At 35.2% G+C, this 19,876-nt stretch overlaps 1 protein-coding gene across 1 annotated transcript in view; it reads left to right on the plus strand.

The window, feature by feature from the left end:
• Positions 1 to 19,876, plus strand: part of LOC135213005 (protein APCDD1-like) — a 229,984-nt gene that overhangs the window by 148,278 nt on the left and 61,830 nt on the right.

Raw genomic sequence — 19,876 nt, forward strand, 5'->3', positions numbered from 1 at the left:
GGGTGTAGGAGTGGTTGCACAGAAAAATAAAAAGATCCAGAAAAATAAAGGATTTGAGGTACAAAGATCTAAAGTGAGAGAACCTCACAGTTGCACTATGAAGTAATCTTTAGAGAGGCTGATCGAGAAGACTGAAGAAAGGAAGCGGAAATTGAGGTAAGATTAAAGAATATCTAAAGTTTTTACTTACTTATTTGCGGCTTATTGACAGCATCAACACTGAACAAGTGGCCGGGCAGAATTAACGATGTATGATTTAATAAATAAGTTTTTTCAATCAAACAAATCTCCGTGACTTTTGATCAAATACCAAATCTTGATATATATGTTCAGAAAATGCCGCTATAGTCACTTTTAGCAAGAAGATCCAGTGGCTTTCATTTAACCAACATCAAAAGGTAGCTTCGGCATAATGCGTGGCTGAAGTTAATTGAAAGCAGGTGTTTCCATCTTACTCAGAGGACGGAAAAAATTAAACTTATTAGAATTGATCATTAAATTTTGGGTATTTTAGGAGATGTGATCTTAGATCTCTCAGATAAGACCGTCTGTTTTGCCTGTTGCTTATCTTTCATCACAAGATATCATTTTTTACTTTTAAAAATCGCAAGAGATTAATCATATGTTAAGATATTGAGATTTCACCTTAACTAAAATACGGTTATTTTTAGTATAGATTACCTATAGTAAAGCCAGTTATTTTATACAGATAGTAACTGATTTATTACGTGGATTCCTTACCCCGTTAATAGTAAGGGCTGATATTTTCTTTGAGTTATTTCCGTATTTACTTATTTTTGCTAAGCAACGCATTTCTCCTCATCATCACTGTCAACAATGACGAGAACTTTGCTTTAGTTATTTAGAGTAACAATGTTTAATGTCTTTTTTTGAAATGGCCGATTTTTTTTAACTAGGAAACCGAGAAAGAAGCCCAGAACAAATATTGGATTAAAAATCCTTATTTCGATTACGTATGAGGTCGTAATTTTATGGTAATTATCCTTATGATCATTTTTTTTATTGTGGTTAGTTCTTTGAGACTAATTATTGTTATATGATCACGATTCGTGATCATATAACAATAATTAGTCTCAAAGAACTAACCACAATAAAAAATAATATATATATCTATATATATATATATATATATATATATATATATATATATGTATATTATATAATATATATATGTGTGTGTATCTATATATATATTCATGCAGACTGGCACTGAAAGACCATAAACAGACGGGCGTGGAATGATATGTCTGAGGCCTGTGTCCTGCAGTGGACTAGCAACGGCTGATAATGATGATAATGATATACTCATGCGATATTGTGGGATGGTGAAGAATGGGTGCCACGGTAATTATTACATTGGTTAGGGTGCAATCACTAAAAAAAAGATTGAGAAGCACTGATCACGATTATCATGTGATTATATCATACATGTATCATGCCAACCACGAATTCAGTCGTCATGAAAGTGAAAAAGACTGTGGTTACTGATATCATTTTGAAGGTTTGCATTTTTTTTCACCAAATGATAAACCAGACACAGCATGTAATCCATTATAGTAGTATTTGTCGGGTTTTCATTTAATTGCCAGAAGAAAAACAACTTCAAAATGTAAAAAAAAAGATACCTTATAAAACTATCAGACACATCACTATAACCAACACCATCATTCACCATTAAAATTAAAGGAAGCCAAAGATAACAACTCTTTAAGTAAAGCCCGAATGATGAGAGAAAAATCAACAGAAGTTATTTGGAAAGTCAAGAAAAGAAGAGTAAAAACAGTCAACAAAATTACTTGGCAATGGTACTTATTTGTACGTGAAAATCGTGGAAGGACTGTACTTATTATTGCACTCGTATGTGTATGCAGACCGTTGACAGAGAAAGAGAGAGAGAGAGAGAGAGAGAGAGAGAGAGAGAGACGGAGGTCTGAATTTGGAGGTAATGTCTGCACAAATATTTAAAATAAACAGTAAACAAAAATAAGTTTAGAAATGATAATGAAAAGTAATACAACGATTAACCGATTGGAAAGAATAGAATAGAATGCCAGGAAGTACAAGTTTATGTAAGAGAGAGAGAGAGAGAGAGAGAGAGAAAGTCTGATTCTGAAGGTAATTTCTTCACAAATATTTAACATAAGTTGTAAAAGAAATATGTATAGAAATGATATTGAAAAAGGAATACAAGATGAATAGATTGGAATAGAATAAAGAGGAATGCCAAGAAATGAAAATGTAGGTGAGCGTGTGCGTAAGAAGAGAGAGAGAGAGAGAGAGAGAGAAAGCGAGAGGAGCGCCTTTCACTATCGAACAAAATATGCAGACCTAGACAACGTAAATTGTTACCACTGGATTTATAGGAACGTATCAGTAACAAAACGTGGTCGTTAGATTTTGTACAAATATTTCCAGGAGTAACAAAATGACAGAAGAATATTGAGATCATTATGCTATTCGTGTCTCTCGTAATTAACCAGTTCGGAAGAGTCAACTAAAGATTATACAAAAACCACAAATATATATAGTATATATATATGTGTGTGTGTGTATGTATGTATGTATATATCACATCACTGTGACATTTTATACACAAACTTTAAAGTAAAAATGTTCAATATTCAATTCGCTCTAGCTCGGGAATAACACCGAAGGGGATATCATTGATATACTATATAAATGATATATTTGTACATACACACATATACATATGTGTATGTGTATTTTTATTCATATTTGCACATACATATTTATATATTATATATATATATATATATATATGATATATATATATATATATATATATATATATATATATATATATATATATATACGTGTGTCTGTGTAGTGATAGATAGGAGAGAGAGAGAGGGGAGGGAACCATAATAAATAAATAAAAAATAAACACGTTACAGAGATAGAAAAGAAACTCTCCACTCAATGACAAGTAAATTCGTCGAGCTAAGACGTGACTCGGAATATGATTACTCCCACTTTCTATTTACATCCCCCGACTCTTCTTCTTCTTCTTCTTCTAAACATGACTGTTAGTTTGGCCGGGTCACTTCCACTAAAAAAATGTCTCGAGCTCGAGTAAGATTAGATACACAACAAATAAATGCAGATAAATCAAGAAATGACTGTGAATTCTCTTGTGTGCGTCCTGTCATTGATCACAGACTTTTGATTTTATCGAAATTTTGGAGTGAGCTGTGATTGTCATCGGTTTTAACGTCCATTTTGTATCTTTTGACCTTAACAGCAAATAAATCCATGGTAGTTACATCCTGGTTGTAGAAACGGTAGATACCGTCCACCGTAACCACCCACCAGTAATATATATACTATATATATATATATTTATATATAATGAGGTTTTTATATATATATATATATATATATATATAGATATATATATATTGAGGTTTTATATATATATATATATATATATATATATATATATATATATATATATATATATATTTATATATAATGAGGTTTGCAGTAGAAGGTATCCTACCACTTCTACAGCCAGGTTGTGACTACCATGGATATAATCGCTGCTATGGTCAATAGATGCAAAATGGACGTTATAACTGATAAAATTCACATCTCACTCCAAATTTTGATAAAATCAAAATTCTGTTATAAATGACAGCACGCACAAAAGCAATGACAGTAATTTTTCGATTTATTTGCATTTATTTCTTGTGCATCTAATCTTACTCTAGTCTTTTTTTTTCTCTCTTTTTTTATGTGACCCGACCAATACCTATCTTATTTTTCAATCATATTTGATAAACAAACATATTCAGAAGACGCCCTACAGGCCCACATTCTCCATGAGTCTGATTCCACGAACTCCTTTGACTCATTCCCAAGACTCATTCCTGCAAGTTGAAGAAGTCCTTACACCTCAAATCCTTATACCCTCATTTTACTGGTTATGAAATTGACCTAGTTCACATCCTCAGCTCAGGACTCCCAGCTTTCCTACAAGCGAATGCCTTAAGGCTATTATAACCTTTGCAAGTAAAGTGTCACCTTTTATGCTATACCTAGACTCTGTTTTTTTTTCCATCTGTCCATCCGCCTGTGGTGGCCGCACATGGTAACACTGCGTCCCGGGCTTTAAATAGGTCCGCTATGTATAAGTTTTAAGTAAATAAAAGGATATCTGGGTGTACATTTGCAACTGAAAAGTGTTATAATAATTTACTGTATGCGAATTACACCGTTAATATTCGAAATAGGATATTATTTAAAGCCAGGAACGCAGTGTTACCATACGCAAACACCACAGGCTGATGGACAGATGGAAAAAAACAGAGTATAGCATGTGTGAAAACAATAGTTACAGGTGTTTGTCTGTGCTGGGTGAACCAATAAAATTCAGCGTTGCCAACAGTCTGATGCTGCTCAGATATGACATGGAAGTCTGGTTCAAGGATCTCTCTGTGGATAACCAAATTCAGTTTATTCAGACCATTGCTATTTAACCGAGCCTAATTCAGGGCTCCAGCATATTATCAGGAAAGGAATATTGTTGAAACCATGAGTAATCGTTGTATCTCAGCTTTCTTATGTCCTCCTAGAGAGATAAATAAGGCAAATCTTACCCCTGTCACCAGAAGTCACACCCAAGAAATACCTCTTAACCGATGTCTCAAACGCGCCTGCACAAGCACCTTAAGTTGCCTGTTTCTTCTTCTTTTATCCTCATTATTATGCTTTTATTATTTTTTTCCAGTTATCTACATTTTTAGTTTTCCGTAAAAGAAAAGTTTGAGTTGGCTATTTGTCTGTCCGTCCGCAGTTTCTGCCCGCACTCAGGCCTCAGATCTTAAAAACTACTGAGGCTAGAGGGCTGCAAATTGGTATGTTGATCATCCACCGTCCAGTCATCAAACATACCAAATTCCATCCCTCTAATGTCGGTAGTTTTTATTTCATTTAAGTTGAATTTAGTGTTTGGCATCAGCACAGGCCGCCACTGGACTGTGGCTGAAAGTTTCATGGGCCGCGGCTGAGAGTTTCATGGGGCGTGGCTGAGAGTTTCTTACAGCATAACACGCTGTACAGAAAACTCGAGTGAGCCGAAGAAACGTCGGCACATTTCTTACTTGTTTTATTTACGTAAATACTTCTCGTCCAACTTTATCTTGAATAATCATAATTTATGATTCATTAAGAAGATGAAAAGATAAATAAATAATTAATATATTAAAGAGTCATCTTATAAAAATTAAAAAAAAAAAACTTAATAAACACAAGGAATTACAGGTAAGAGTACGATGATGTTAAAAGTAGAGGCTGTTTCATATTTGTTTGTTCTTTTGATTCTGCAAAATCCTTGTTCTGTTTGACTGGTGTAGCACCTCTTCTTTTTTTTTATATTTTTTTAAGGTAAACGCAGTTAAGTGTTGATTAAACAAGACTTTAATGGGCTTTGATATCTCGTTTAATGGTGGTGGTATATTTATCTCAATGTATATATACACACACACACACACACACACACACACACACACACACACATATATATTATATATATATATATATATATATATATATATATATTCAGATATTTATGTAGATGCACGCACATATGTATGTGTGTGTGTGTGTGTATATATATAATATATATATATATATATATATATATATATAATATATATATATATATATATATATATAATATGTTTATATACATATATATATATATATATATAAGAGAGAGAGAGAGAGAGAGAGAGAGAGGAGAGAGAGAGAGAGAGAGAGAGAGAATTATATTAATGTACTTGTATACCACAATTCGTCACTATACCTACATCTCTCTCTCTCTCTCTCTCTCTCTCTCTCTCTCTCTCTCTCTCTCTGCACCCTTTCCTAAGAAAACATTATCAGAAATTGCTCTGGTATGGTCCAAGGCAATCCCAGATTAAGACAGACAGCGCAGCTTTTGCTCTCTGTAAACTCATTGCAAAAAATAATCGTCTCTTATTATTGGTGGCAAAACCCCGTGGTTTTTTTTTTTTTTTTTTGTTTTGTGTGTGTGTAGGGGGGCGGGGGGGGGAGGGGGGAGGGTTGGCCGTGAAGAGTGAGGGGGAAATTATTCCTTTTGCTCATGTATAAACCCTTGTATTTAGCTTTCCTTTACCGCGTAACCTTTAACCAAAAGCTAAACAAAAATGAAATAGAAAACGCAAAAATGAAATAGAAAACGCAAAACGGGAATGCGTGAAGGGGGGAAGGGGTATTACTTTCACTCATGTATAAACCCTTGTATTTAGCTTTCCTTTACCATGTGACCTTTGACTGAAAGCTAAATAAGAATTTAAAAGAAGAAGAAAATATTGCATAGTTTTTTGCAATGAGTTCTCAGTGGCTGTTCAGAATAAGCAATTGCCGGGTCATTGACACAGGCCTCATTAGGGTCTCATCTAATAGGGATTTTATTAAGCGAGGCGTCGTCGTGTTTTTCACTTTGTTTGTTTGTTTACTAACGTTTATTTTGTTATCTCATATCGCTTTGTGGCCGGGCGCTCATTAGAGAAATCTTATCGAGAGCCTATGAAGTGAAGCGCCTTGTTTATACTTTGTTTTTACTTTGTTTAAGTTCATTAACTTACCATCTTATGTTTCATTCTGCTTCATTTTGTATGTAGTTTATTTTATCCTATTTTTCATATGTGCATCAAGTTTATTTTAGCGTATTTTATTTCTGATATATGTCTGTGATTGCATTTCTTCCTTCAATTCACACTACATTTCTTGTACCCTCCATTTTGTTTCTAATTCATGTTTATATGTCATTTTCATGATTTTCTCATCCATTCAGTTTTATCCTATTTTCTCATTTGGGCATTGAGTCTTTATTATGTTTTTTTGTATTTCGTCTGTTTATGATTACATTTATTTCTTCAATTCATATGACGTTTCTTCTACCCTCCGTTCTTCTATACTTCATGTTCATTTTATTGTGAATGACATTTATTTCTTTTTTGTTCGTCGCGTCTTGGCAATGTGATCTCCTAACGTCTCTGTCTTAATCCTTGTAATATGCAGCGTGATGGATGTTTTGAAATCTTTAGAAGACAGAGAGAGAGAGAGAGAGAGAGAGAGAGAGAGAGAGAGATCATACTCATCTCAGTTTATTATTACTTTTATAATATATATATATATATATATATATATATATATATATATATATATAAATATATATATATATATATATATATATATATATATATATATATATATTATATATATTAGATTAGAGAGAGAGAGAGAGAGAGAGAGAGAGAGAGAGGAGAGAGAGAGAGAGAGAGATCATCTACTCATCTCAGTTTGTTATTACTTTTGTTATATATATATATATATATATATATATTATATATATATATATATATTATATATATATATATATATATATATATTATATATATATATATATATATATATATATATATATTATAGAGAGAGAGAGGAGATGAGAGAGAGAGAGAGAGAGAGAACATACGTAGCCAATTTTATGTATATATACATATACTTGTGTGTGTATATGTATGTGTGTATGTATATATATACTGAAATTGTGTGAGTAATAAATGCATATCCTCTCTCTCTCTCTCTCTCTCTCTCTCTCTCTCTCTCTCTCTCTCTCTCTCCTGCAATGCTAATCCTTCTGAAAAAAAAAAAGCAGCGTGGAGATAAATGCAAACAAAAGCATCACATGAAGTTGGCTAACTAACTTTCACTTAGCGACGCATCTTGTTCGTCTTTTGTTTTTGGCCCATCTGGATTGTATCCTCATCGTGAACTTTGGCATTTGCGGTATTTTTTACCTGTGTCTATCATGATACGGAGGACTGTGGTTCTGATACCATCTGTTTTGATCAGGTTGATGATAATGCACGAAAATTATGATACCTGACACTAGGAAGGACAAGATCAGCTGTGCTGCTTAATTATCATGAGAAACAACAGTTCTTCCTATAATCAAGCAGGTAATGGGATATTTAATTAAGGAAGGATGTAGCAAAACAGTTGAATATCATGTTAACAGGCAACCCATGACAGAAAGATGCCAGATTTTCAATGAGTATAGTGTAGTACTATAGGCCAAGATGTTGTCAGATGTTTGATGATGACATTAAGCCCAAGTTACGAGGGAAAGTTGTCGGATGTACGATGAATGCATAGTGAGGAAGTTTGGATAAGAAGATGACAGATGTATACAAAGCCGTGCTCTGAAGTGACTCTTTTTAGTGGATTGTTTTTAGCGTTCACAAACTTTTAAGAGCAGTGTCTTTGATGAAAACTAAAAAATGAAATTATTGAGCTAAGAAAATTTTCTACGCCTTGATTTCATTGATGCAGTTCAGGAACGCTTTCACGGGTGTGACCCAAGTAGGAAAATCGCATGTCCTTAATGTTTTATAACAAAATAAGACTGAAACCAATATAATAACAAAATATCTACGACACAGAACAGGACACCCAGATGTGTTAGTCTGAATACTGGTTTTGTTCTTTTTAACGTTCTGGCAAAGATTAAAACAAGCAAAGTGACGAACAGAGATGAAACATCCGATAAAACCTGTCTGAATAGCAATGAATCCAGGTACCGTAACTCTCTAAGCAACATTTGCATCATGAGCGGCCTTCCTTCCTTCATTTCCTTCCTTCCTACCAGTCCCGCCTCTGAAAGGAGGGAAAGTCATATCTCCTGGAACAGCTGATGGGACGAGTTTGACTAAATGTCAGAATAAGCTTTATTATATGTATAAACATTTTCAGATGTCACAATGAGCAGATTCTTCTTAAAGCGACCAGCAAATTCATTCCTCCTTTCTGCTGACGTCTCCTGAATTCAGGGTTTAACTTCTGTTCCCTCATATTTAGTCATTTATCACCTTTTCTTATAACTTCCCTCTCTATGCAAGTCTGTTGACTGTTCCGTGAGGATTTTCAGCTGAAGGTTTAATACAAGAAAGAAGGAAAGAAATGTTAAACACAATGGCATCTTGATATCGATTGTCATTCATATTCTCGCTAAGGATTCTAGTGTAATATCAGGTTTTGAATAATTGTAACTGTAGATTAATTGAAATTTTATTAATTACAAAATTTCGTGTAATTGTAAATGTAATTGAAAATGAAATTATAGTCAGTAATTGTAATTCGATTAATTCTAGGATGTCATTTGTAATGTAATTGTAATTATAGATTTGAAGTGGTAAGGGTCGGGCTACATTAGGAGTATATATTGGCTGACTAGTGCTATAGTAGATTCACATCAACCGTGCATGAGATGTCTAGGCCAGTCCCTTACGACGCTCCTGATTGGCTGTTGATAAGCCAATGACAGGGCTGAAAACACTTAGTCTCTCGAGAGAGTTCACATAGACAGGATGTATGTTCCAGCTCTCCTGAGGTATACGTATTTCAGGAGAGGTGGAACATACATCCCGCTTACGTGAACTCTCGAGAGAGACTGAGAGTTTCCAGCCCTGTGATTAGCTTATCAACAGCCAATCAGGAGCGTCGTAAGGGACTGGCCTAGACGTCAAATACACGGTTGATGTGAATCTACTACTATAGCAAATACTGTCTTAGTATGACCTCTGCTCTTCTGTCACTTCCACTTCTGGAAATAAATTATGAAACCCTATTAGGTCGATTTGCTCGCCTCAATACACTCTGTTTCCTGTGCCAAAGATTAGCGTTGACTCTCGCACCCAAATCCCTTGTAATTGTCAATGAATTTGTTGTTAGGTAATTGTAATTGTAATGTAATTGCTATTTCCAAATGTAATTATAATTGTATTTGTAATTTACATTTTTTGAAGGTAACTGTAATTGCAATTGATTTCTTCAAGCGCAATTACTCCAACCCTGGTAAGCAGGGTTGGCAAAAACCAATGGTTTTTTTTTTTTAAACCAAAAACCTTCGATTTTTTTTTTGTTTAAACCTTGGTTTTTTTTTGTTTAAACCATGGTTTTTTTAAACCCTGAAATATGGTTATTACGGTTTTTTCATTTTTTATGGGTTTATTTTATTTTTGTGCTACCCAGTATAAAACTAAATGGTGTTTATTTTTGACATTTTTCTTGTTTATTTGAATCAGTCGTTTTGACCTAGGTACTTGAACTAGATGTGAATAACTGATTTTTTTCTTCATATATACCTGTGCTGACATTTGTAGTTAACACCAAATGGTGTTTATTTTTGAAAATTTTTCTTTTATTTGAATGTCTTTTTTACCTATTTCAACTTGAATTAAATAATTGCTCTCTCTCTGAAGCTATGATTAACATGATTGTTTCTTTTTATATAACTAACACCCCCCTTTTTTCATTAAAGATTTAAAATAATTTACAAATTTCTTTTAACCTAATTATCTGAGGTTTACTAATTGTATGAACATGTTCAGTTACATCAAATGTTATATTATGGCACGGTAACACAAATATACTGTAAGATAGTTACAATTCAGAATATTTTAGTAGGCTAAACGAGTAAACATTAACATTGCCAATTTTATTTGAAAATCCAAGTAACTGATAAAAACACCAAAAGTAGCCAAAAATATATATTACCTAAAATAAAAGTTATAAAGGAAATATGAAGACCAAAAAATATAAAAACAAACAAAAAAACCATAAAAACCAAAAAAAACATGGTTTTTTTATTGACTGGTTTCCGCCAACCCTGCTGGTGAGTATGTCGTTGTGACAGTCACTCTAATCCTAAGTGCTGGTAAATAAATGGTAGTCCCTTTCGACCACTGTCAAAGGATCAAGCGGCAGCCTCAGCTCTTGTGTGTGTGTGAGAGAGAGAGAGGCTTTTATCTGAACGCGAATCTGCAATAGAGTATCACAGGAGGATATGTATACTCTGTATTTTTCCATCTGTCCATCCGCCTGTGGAGTTTGCGCATGGTAACACTGCATTCCGGGCTTCAAATAATATCATTTTTCGAATATTAACGGTGTAATTCAAATACAGTAAATTATTAAAACACTTTTCAGTTGCAAATGTACACCCAGATATCCTTGATATCCTTTTATTTGCCTAAAACTTACACATAGCGTAACTATTTAAAGCCCGGGACGCAGTGTTACCATGCGCGACCACCACAGGCGGATGGACAGATGGAAAAAAACAGAGTATAGTGGTTATGGAAGACTACGAAGCAGACGGATTGGACATCTCAAGCAAAGGAAAAGTTATAATAAGCCTAAGCGCAAAGACAATATATATATATATATATATATATATATGTATATATATAGATATATATATATATATATATAATATATATACATATATATATATATATATATTGAAGTACTGCGACTTCAAACTCGAATTAAAATTTGAGCAGAAATGAAGAGAGAGCTAATTATTTTTAAATGATTCGGGCTCATTAATGGTTTAGACAGTTATGAAGGGGAATTCACAATGTCTCATTATGACACTTAACATTCTGTAGCTCCCGAACTGCGGCAAATTCGTGAACTTGAAGATTAAATTTGGATCTTATCTCAAATTCGAAATCTCATCCAAAGATGATGTCACTCCAACTACATAAGGCGCTTAAAAGTGTGGGAGCCTGTGCCAATTATTGGTAATCGGAAATTAACGAATTCACCAAATTCATCTGCCATCTAGTAAGAATTATTCTTCCCAGAAGAAATGAACGTCAATATTAAAATACATAATATAAAATGAATAAAAAGAAATATCTCAGTCATCAATTTCTGTGACTCAGATGTCAAATATGAATATCAGTAAAACCGTGAAGATCATAATAAAAGAATTTTATATTCTCGTATTCTTATTATTTTCTTAATTAACAAATGTTTATACGAATGAATGTTTAAGGATAATTCATCAAGATTTTAAGTTTTCTGATTAAATAAATTGTGTATTGTTAACAGAACATTTCAAGAGTCGAGGGCCATAATCAAGTGACAAATTTTGCGAGAATTAATGTCAGTGTTGGACTAAAATTATTATTATTATTATATTATTATTATTATTATTATTATTATTATTATTATTATTATTAATGAACCAAGGAACCCCTATAACGAGGCTCTAATATCAAGAATTAAAAGTCACTGTAGTGCATAAATATTTTTAGCTTTTAATTCTCATTATTATTGATATTTTTTTTACGGAGTTTTCAGCTCTCCAGAAATGATATAATACTCATTTTCAATTAGAATAACAAGAGAAATTTGCCCAACAAAAATAGAGACGGAATAAAGTAACTGCAAACAGCAAGGTTAAAATGTACCTAAAGTTCTGCTCGTATGTCAGTGAGACGCTTAATATACTTTGCCCTTATTTATGTGTCCGTGTGTTCGCACATAATAAATGAACAGCCCTGAAACCCCGACCCCTTTTCCCAGCATCGCGTTGCCAAAATTCTTATCTGTGCGAGACGGGAAGATGATTGTCTAAGATGAATAAATGTAATTGTTTTTCTTCCTTGGCGACGTAACGCATCAAGATTACCTCCTAGAAATCTTTTGCCAGTATAATTGAAGTACATTTTGTTTAGACGTTTCTCTAGGATCCTTTGGACACTCTACTGGATGCAGTCATTTCATTTCTTTTCATGTTCGCGCGTTTGTCAAAGGCGCGGAACAAATACACGAACCCAACGTGTGTGAGTGTTAGCGGTTTTGCGGTTTTCTGTGCACATAATCCGAACCTTGATTACAAAGTAAATATCTTGTTCGCCAGTGTGGATTTGTTTCTTCATTTACTGGGAAAAAAAAGTTTTAAATCAAAGTTGTAAATGTTGTTAATTTTTAATCCTTTGTTAAAAATACGACACATTGTGTAAATCTATAGTATTTATCTTGACATGTTATTTTTTCTCTCGCACTCCGTAAAGCCATGTCCTTCCTTATCTAAATCTATTATAGCTCCCAAAAAGAGAAGGAAAAACAAAGAAAATAAGAAGAGGTTCGGTTCTTACTTACTTCCAAGTGTCGACAGAGAGAGAGAGAGAGAGAGAGAGAGAGAGAGGAGAGAGAGAGAGGTTCCTAAATAGCGGAGAGAAAGTGGCGCCATGTCAGTTGCATTGACACCTCGGTAAACATTACGCTCTTTGGCTGTCAACCTAGACCTAACACTCGAACGAACACACACATACAATGGACTCTATCTTTCTTTCTTCTTCTTCATCTTCTTCTTCTTCTTCTTCGTCTTCTTGAAGTCGGTGGACTTTATATCTTCTGCTTTTCCTTTTTTAGAGCGCCTGATCTGAAATTAGGATTAGTTGTTCCGATAGATGTCGTCGCATGTTCGTCACTATGTATGGATGACTGCCTCGATGCTCGTACGCTTTAGGCCTATCCTCTAGAATAAATGGATCATTTCCAACTAAATTTGGCACAAAGCATCCTTTCGTACTGATCGTTAAATCATTCTCAGTCCTCAACATGTAAAGGAAACTTTTAAACTCAGGGAATTTATATAGAATAAATCTTTAAATTATTTCAGTAAGTATGAAATGGAATGTAATACGTATAGAGTAGGTTTTTCAGAAAACCCCAAAATTACTGGGCCAGAAATGACAAAACCCATGTGAAAACATCCTCACGTAATGTGATCAAGTTCACAGCAGTTGACGTAAGCTATACTAAGCTTTGTGCATATATATTTTCAATAAACTATGTTTTGTAACGTGCATGTCACTGTGGATCTTGCCTCATATATCTGAGAAGTACGACACAGCTCTTTTATATTTCCTCCGCGTGTAATGTAGTACATTCAGTTCACACTATGTCCACGTTGCAAAGAGGGAGCTCCAACTCTTTATACCCAAGGACATGAAAGAAAATTCTTTTAAGAATATTTTTCTCGAAGAACAAGAAATCGTCCACATCTATAAAAAGAAAAAAGAAAAAGAAAACAGATGGTTTAACCCATCGCCCGGAAAGGCCAGTTAGGCTAGGGGTTGGTGGCGGCGTTTACAACTGGGGTCCAATGTCATAACCTGTCGTGGGGGTAGTGCCGTCAGTGCACCTCATGCGGTGCACTGTAGGCATTACTTAAGGTTCCTTGGAACGTGCCTTTGGCCCCTAGCTGCAACCACTTTCGTTCCTCTGACTGTACCTCCTTTCATATTCTCTTTCTTCGTCTTACTTTCCACCCTCTCTTAACACTTGAGTCATAGTGCAACTGCGACATTTTCCTCCTGTTACACCTTTCAAACCTTTTATTGAAAAATTTCCTTTTAAGCGCTGAATGACCTCATTGGTCACAGTGCTTGGCCTTTGGGTCTTATGTAGGAATATAATTCAATATGTGAGGTGATTCAGAAGAGCACTGTGGCCTATGAGCAACTTGATCTTCTCGGGACAATTTGTTTGTGCTGTTAATGAAATTCTAGTTCAGCTCTGTACTTAACTTGCGTTTAAAGTTCCCGATTTTCACAATGTTTGGACACTTGTAATCTTATTCAGATATGAAATCGGACATACTGAAATAGATCAACAAAGCAATGGCCAAATTTACCGTAGACCTACTGATACTGAGTAATGGCCGAAATTATCGTAGACCTACTGAGTAATGGCCGAAATTACCGTAGACCTACTGAGTAATGACCGAAATTACCGTAGACCTACTGAGTAATGACCGAAATTACCGTTGATCTACTGAGTAATGGCCGAAATTATCGTAGGCCTATTGAGTAATGCCCGAATTAGTAGTCACAGAAAGGAACTGACCGAAAAAGTAATGGCTAAAATAGCAAAAATGGCAACACTGTAATGTCAGCAAAGGGACAACCAAGGTATTCTCTGCAGAAAGGTGATCCAGAGGGTTGGCCTAATGGATAAAATAATACCCATAATAAAGAGGCCAACACAGTATTGAACAAAATATTACACATGGAAAACGATTAGGTCAACAGAGCAACGTTCAAAATAATGTCTGTAGAAACCAGTTGGTCAGCTGAGCAACAGATTAAAGTTTTAAGCAACTGTCTTTAAAACATCTCTATATAATAGTCACAGGAGGAGTAAGAATTTTTCCCATGTTTGTTAGATATTTCCCGAATTCTGTTCCTTCCACTACTATAGCAGATTCACATCACCGGTGCATCTGATGTCTAGGCCAGTCCCTTACGACGCTCCTGATTGGCTGTTGATAAGCCAGTCACGGGGCTGGAAACTCTCAGTCTCTCTCAAGAATTCACATAGGCAGGATGTATGTTTCACCTCTCCTGAGAAATATGTCTTTCAAAAGCATCCCTCAGGAGAGGTGGAACATACATCCTACTGGACTAGACATCAAATGGACGGCTGATGTGAATCTACTATACCATGAACATGGCTTCAGCAGCATGAATGCTGATGGTCTGCGCTCAAAAGTGACTCTTCTCATGGCACCTCCCCCTCGTCTCTTCACCAACACTACAGGTTTCTCTATTTCTAAAAAAAAATAATGAATAAAATAAAAAGGCCGCTGGTTTCTTAAATATAGGTGCACTTAACAATCTTTCCTAGAACCTAATTAATTTTCGTTATGAATTCTGTTCATTTTCATTGGAAATTCTGTTAATTTTCATTGGAAATTCTGTTAGGATATCTGCGTACGTTACTAGTATATTACGTTGATGGGTAGGACTGATATTAAGGTTGCAATAATGGTGTATACATTTGAGCCTCATTCCCCCAGACCTCGATCACCTTGAAGCGAAAATGTCACTGAAGTGTGTCCACAGGTTCGCGCGCAGTACCTTGCAAACAAACAAACAAACGCACGCACAGAAAGCTGAAACGCCCCCCCCCCCCCCCCCCCCCCACGCCCTTTGGAATGACGTCACCGGAGACTAGGAACAAACCTAAGGGGGGAAAAAGAACCATTTCCGTAGAGGAGATCTTAGGATTGGACGACTGGGCGGCCAGTGTCAACACTTAAGGGAATGAGCGTGTTGTGGCTTTAGCTAAGATTTACTTTCAATGAGAGAGAGAGAGAGAGAGAGAGAGAGAGAGAGAGAGAGAGAGAGAGAGAGATGGGAATTGGTGAAAAGTACGGACAAAAAAAGTGAGGAGGGAGAGAGGGAGGGAGATAGAGAATTACAATCGGTAAACGTGGACTGGTTAGAGTTTGGGGAAGAGGTGGAATAAGGCAAAATGGTTTTAACCAAATAAGTAAATGAAAGAGACATTGTATGGCAAGGATTTACATTCAGTGGGAAGAATGAATGAAGAGATGAAAACACAGATAGAGAGAGAGAGAGAGAGTGAGAGAGGCAGGCAGGCAGCCATGGAGACACGGAGAGACAGCGAGAGTATTTTCGTAGCATTTACACCACTTACCATATACCTCAGCTAAAAGAAAAAAAAAATATTTGATATATTCGATAAATCTAATGAACAGTTACTACGTAAGTCCTAACTGAATGCACGTCGTTTACGTCAATATACTTAGCTACTACATGTTGAAACTTCATTAATAAATACTTTAAGTAATATGGAAGGGCAGAGGAAAGTCTGTCTGATATTATTGTTATCACAGAAAAATTGATAACGAATCTTATTTATTCAGGACTGTTTCTTTCCATTACTATCATAATTGCCTTACTAGCTCTCTAGACGGACAACTCTGCTCCCCTGATGATCCCAGAATGGAGAAACATGGAATTGATATCGTGGTCTTACCCCAAATGCACAGATTTTTTGCCGAGTACCCAACTATATATGAAAATGGTTTTGCAGCGTATTGACTGGTAACATTTGGCAACTGTATCACTGAAGTGTCAAACTTTGAAATTTATTGCTGAGTAGAAGGACTTCTTACTGTTTTAGCTAATGTAAGTTTTTGAAGTGTATGCTTGTCTTTCGAAAATTAAAAGACTTAATATGCATCACTAAAGCTTAAATTCCATTTTACATTTTATGACTAACCTCGGTCCAATTCTTTTATATAAACAGTTCTTAGTTTGAAATATACACCGCATAAATCATAACCAAAGCTGCTTCTGTGAGTAAATTAAGGTTATACATTGAAATTGTAGCCTAATATAGCGAAAAAAAAAGTTCTCTCAAGAGTTTTTTTTTTTACCTAATATTCAAGGCTCTTAAGACGACACTTACTTCCCTTGGTGGTTTTAATGGACAGCAATCTCTCTCTCTCTCTCTCTCTCTCTTCTTTTTTTTCCCTTTTCTGTGTGTATTTTTAATTTTCTGTCAGTATCCCTCCACCTCACCCTACTTCTGCCTTCTTAGCTTAGATAGCATTTTGAAAACTCTCTCTCTCTCTCTCTCTCTCTCTCTCTCTCTCTCTCTCTCTCTCTCTCGTTGATAGAACCATAAAGAAATTCAAGAAGGATTTCTTTTGCATTATAAGGTAGATATATAAATATATATGTATCCAATATTCCTCTCTGCCAAAAAAACTACATAATGTTAAGCGTTGAAAACAAACCCGTGTAAATTAATGATAAGTATTTTCATGAATGAGAGAGAGAGAGAGAGAGAGAGAGAGAGAGAGAGAGAGAGAGAGAGAGAGAGAGAGTTCTTCAGGGGGAAATGCCAGCAAGAAACTGAACTTATTTAAATAAACTCCTGTCACTGTCAAGTCCTTGCCTCAAATATCCCCTCTGATATATGCTCTATGCCCTTAAACAAACACTGGCCTTAACAGCATCCTAAGGAGCTTGTTAAGTGAAGCCCGGGCTTATATACGACCCCGGGAAGAGGGCAAAAACGATTCAAGAAAGTTTTGAGGAAGTGAGTTAGTCGCGTGTTGACAGGGCGCGTTCCCTACACCCAGTTAAGTGGAATCACCCATTCGCCCCAAAGTGAGGACGCAAGAAACGCCCCCTAGCCAGCATTATGCGTGATATAGAGCCCTTTTATCTGCGCGTAAAGTCAAAACACAGGAGATTAGGCGAAACCAGAGTTCCCCCGCAATTTTACGCTCATTTTGCCATATTACTTAGAGACAAATACCCCCGCAGATTCTCAAACGTGCGAGTGGTAGAATCGTGTTGAGCGTATTTTACAAAAACGTATATTTCCATACGGTTTTCCTTATCACTGTAAATGAAAACACTTTAGACAAAAAAAGAATTATCCAATAAAGCAGAGGTACTTCTGATAAAACAGAAATGTAGCCATCGCTATAAAATTTTCACTAAAAGTTATCTATATACGTATATATATGTACATATATATATATATATATATGATATACTATATATATATATATATATATATACTATTATCTGTATATATAATAATTATATTATAATATACATATATTATAGTATATATATATATATATATATATATATATATTATATATATGGATAGATAGTTAGATAGATAGATAGATAGACATACTAGTACATATACACATGAGTATAACCTGGAAATTCAGTGGTTGTGACGCTTGCGTCACTGAGCAAAAAACCTGAATTCGATTCCGGAAAAAATGTAATATACCCTCTTTCCGTTAAACGCATAATGCCTGTCTTTACATAAAACCATCCTGAGTCGCCCACTTTAAAAGGAATGGATGTTCAAGTGAACACAGGAGATGGGAGACAGACAGAGAATGACACTAGAGTGGAAGAGTTGGTGTGAATTGGAAAACGCTTATGGACGTAACTATTGAGGTCTTACAGTAACTATAAATAGGTTGTAGAATGGTAAGGCACCAAGGGAATAATGGAATTACAAGTGAGGGTTGTGAGGCGATGATAAAAGTATAATTCATTGATTGACCAGGATGTGGAAGGTATGACTGGATGAGGGAAAGGTTATGAAGACATAAGAGAGAGCAATTGCTCCTTTGTATAAAAGTAAACGTAATGGACTGTAATAATAATAAGGGCATAACATTGCTTAATATATCTCGTAAAGTGTGTGGTATGATTCTGATCAAAAACTTAACTCGAATAACAGAAGGTAGGGACGGAAGCAGTGTGAACTTGCGACAAAGAAGACGGTGTGTTTGGATGAAGTGTTGTGAAATAGTCTAAGAAGTTTAAAAGAAAAGGGAAAAGACATATGTGACAGACATGGGCTAGAAAACGCTTTTAGTATATTTAACAGAAGCAATGTGGAATGCTAAGGCTTTATGTATAGGACGGAAGGTAGTTGTTTTCATGATGAAAGCTAAGCATTTGTTAGATATGTTGACAGGAGAGGGACTGATTCGCTATAAAAGTTGGTCCAAGAAAAAATGCGTTATGTCTCCAAGGTTATTCAGTAATTTTACAGAAAAGGGACATTTGGTGTAACGTTATGTGAAAAGAAATAGATCACGATTGTGGTGTCACAGCGTAGAATGGTTGATAATTCCAGATGATGCATTACGGATTGCGAAGGTTGAAGAGAAACAGAAGAAACAAGCAACAGATGCAAGAAGACAAACTGATAGTAAATGTGATCTTGAGTAAGGTTTGATGGTAAAAAGCATACAGGAATGAGGAGAAATGAATATTAATATGGATGGTGAAGGAATGAAGTGGCCGATTCACATAGGTATCTGGGAGTTTACCGATAACAATGATGGGAGATGAAGAAAGGAGTCACAGAATAGGCAAAGCAAGGAAGGTGCCGGGTTGTGTGCAAAAGATTCCAGTTAAAACTTTGTCCTCGGAAGCCAGTTTTGGAATTAATGGTGATTGGTAAGCCAGATCTCTTTTAGAGAAGTGAATTGTTGAGTTTGAATGTAAATAAAGAAAGATGAAGCAGTTGATATCAATTGTTTGTGTAGCATCTGCGGCGTAAGAACTAGAGGGGTGATATAGGTACACTGGAAAAAAGTTAGCGCAGGTGAATACATGATTCGGGTGTCTTGCTATGGCTC

The sequence above is a fragment of the Macrobrachium nipponense genome, chromosome 42 (genome assembly GCF_015104395.2).
Source record: "Macrobrachium nipponense isolate FS-2020 chromosome 42, ASM1510439v2, whole genome shotgun sequence".
Classification (NCBI taxonomy): Eukaryota; Metazoa; Arthropoda; class Malacostraca; order Decapoda; family Palaemonidae; genus Macrobrachium; species Macrobrachium nipponense.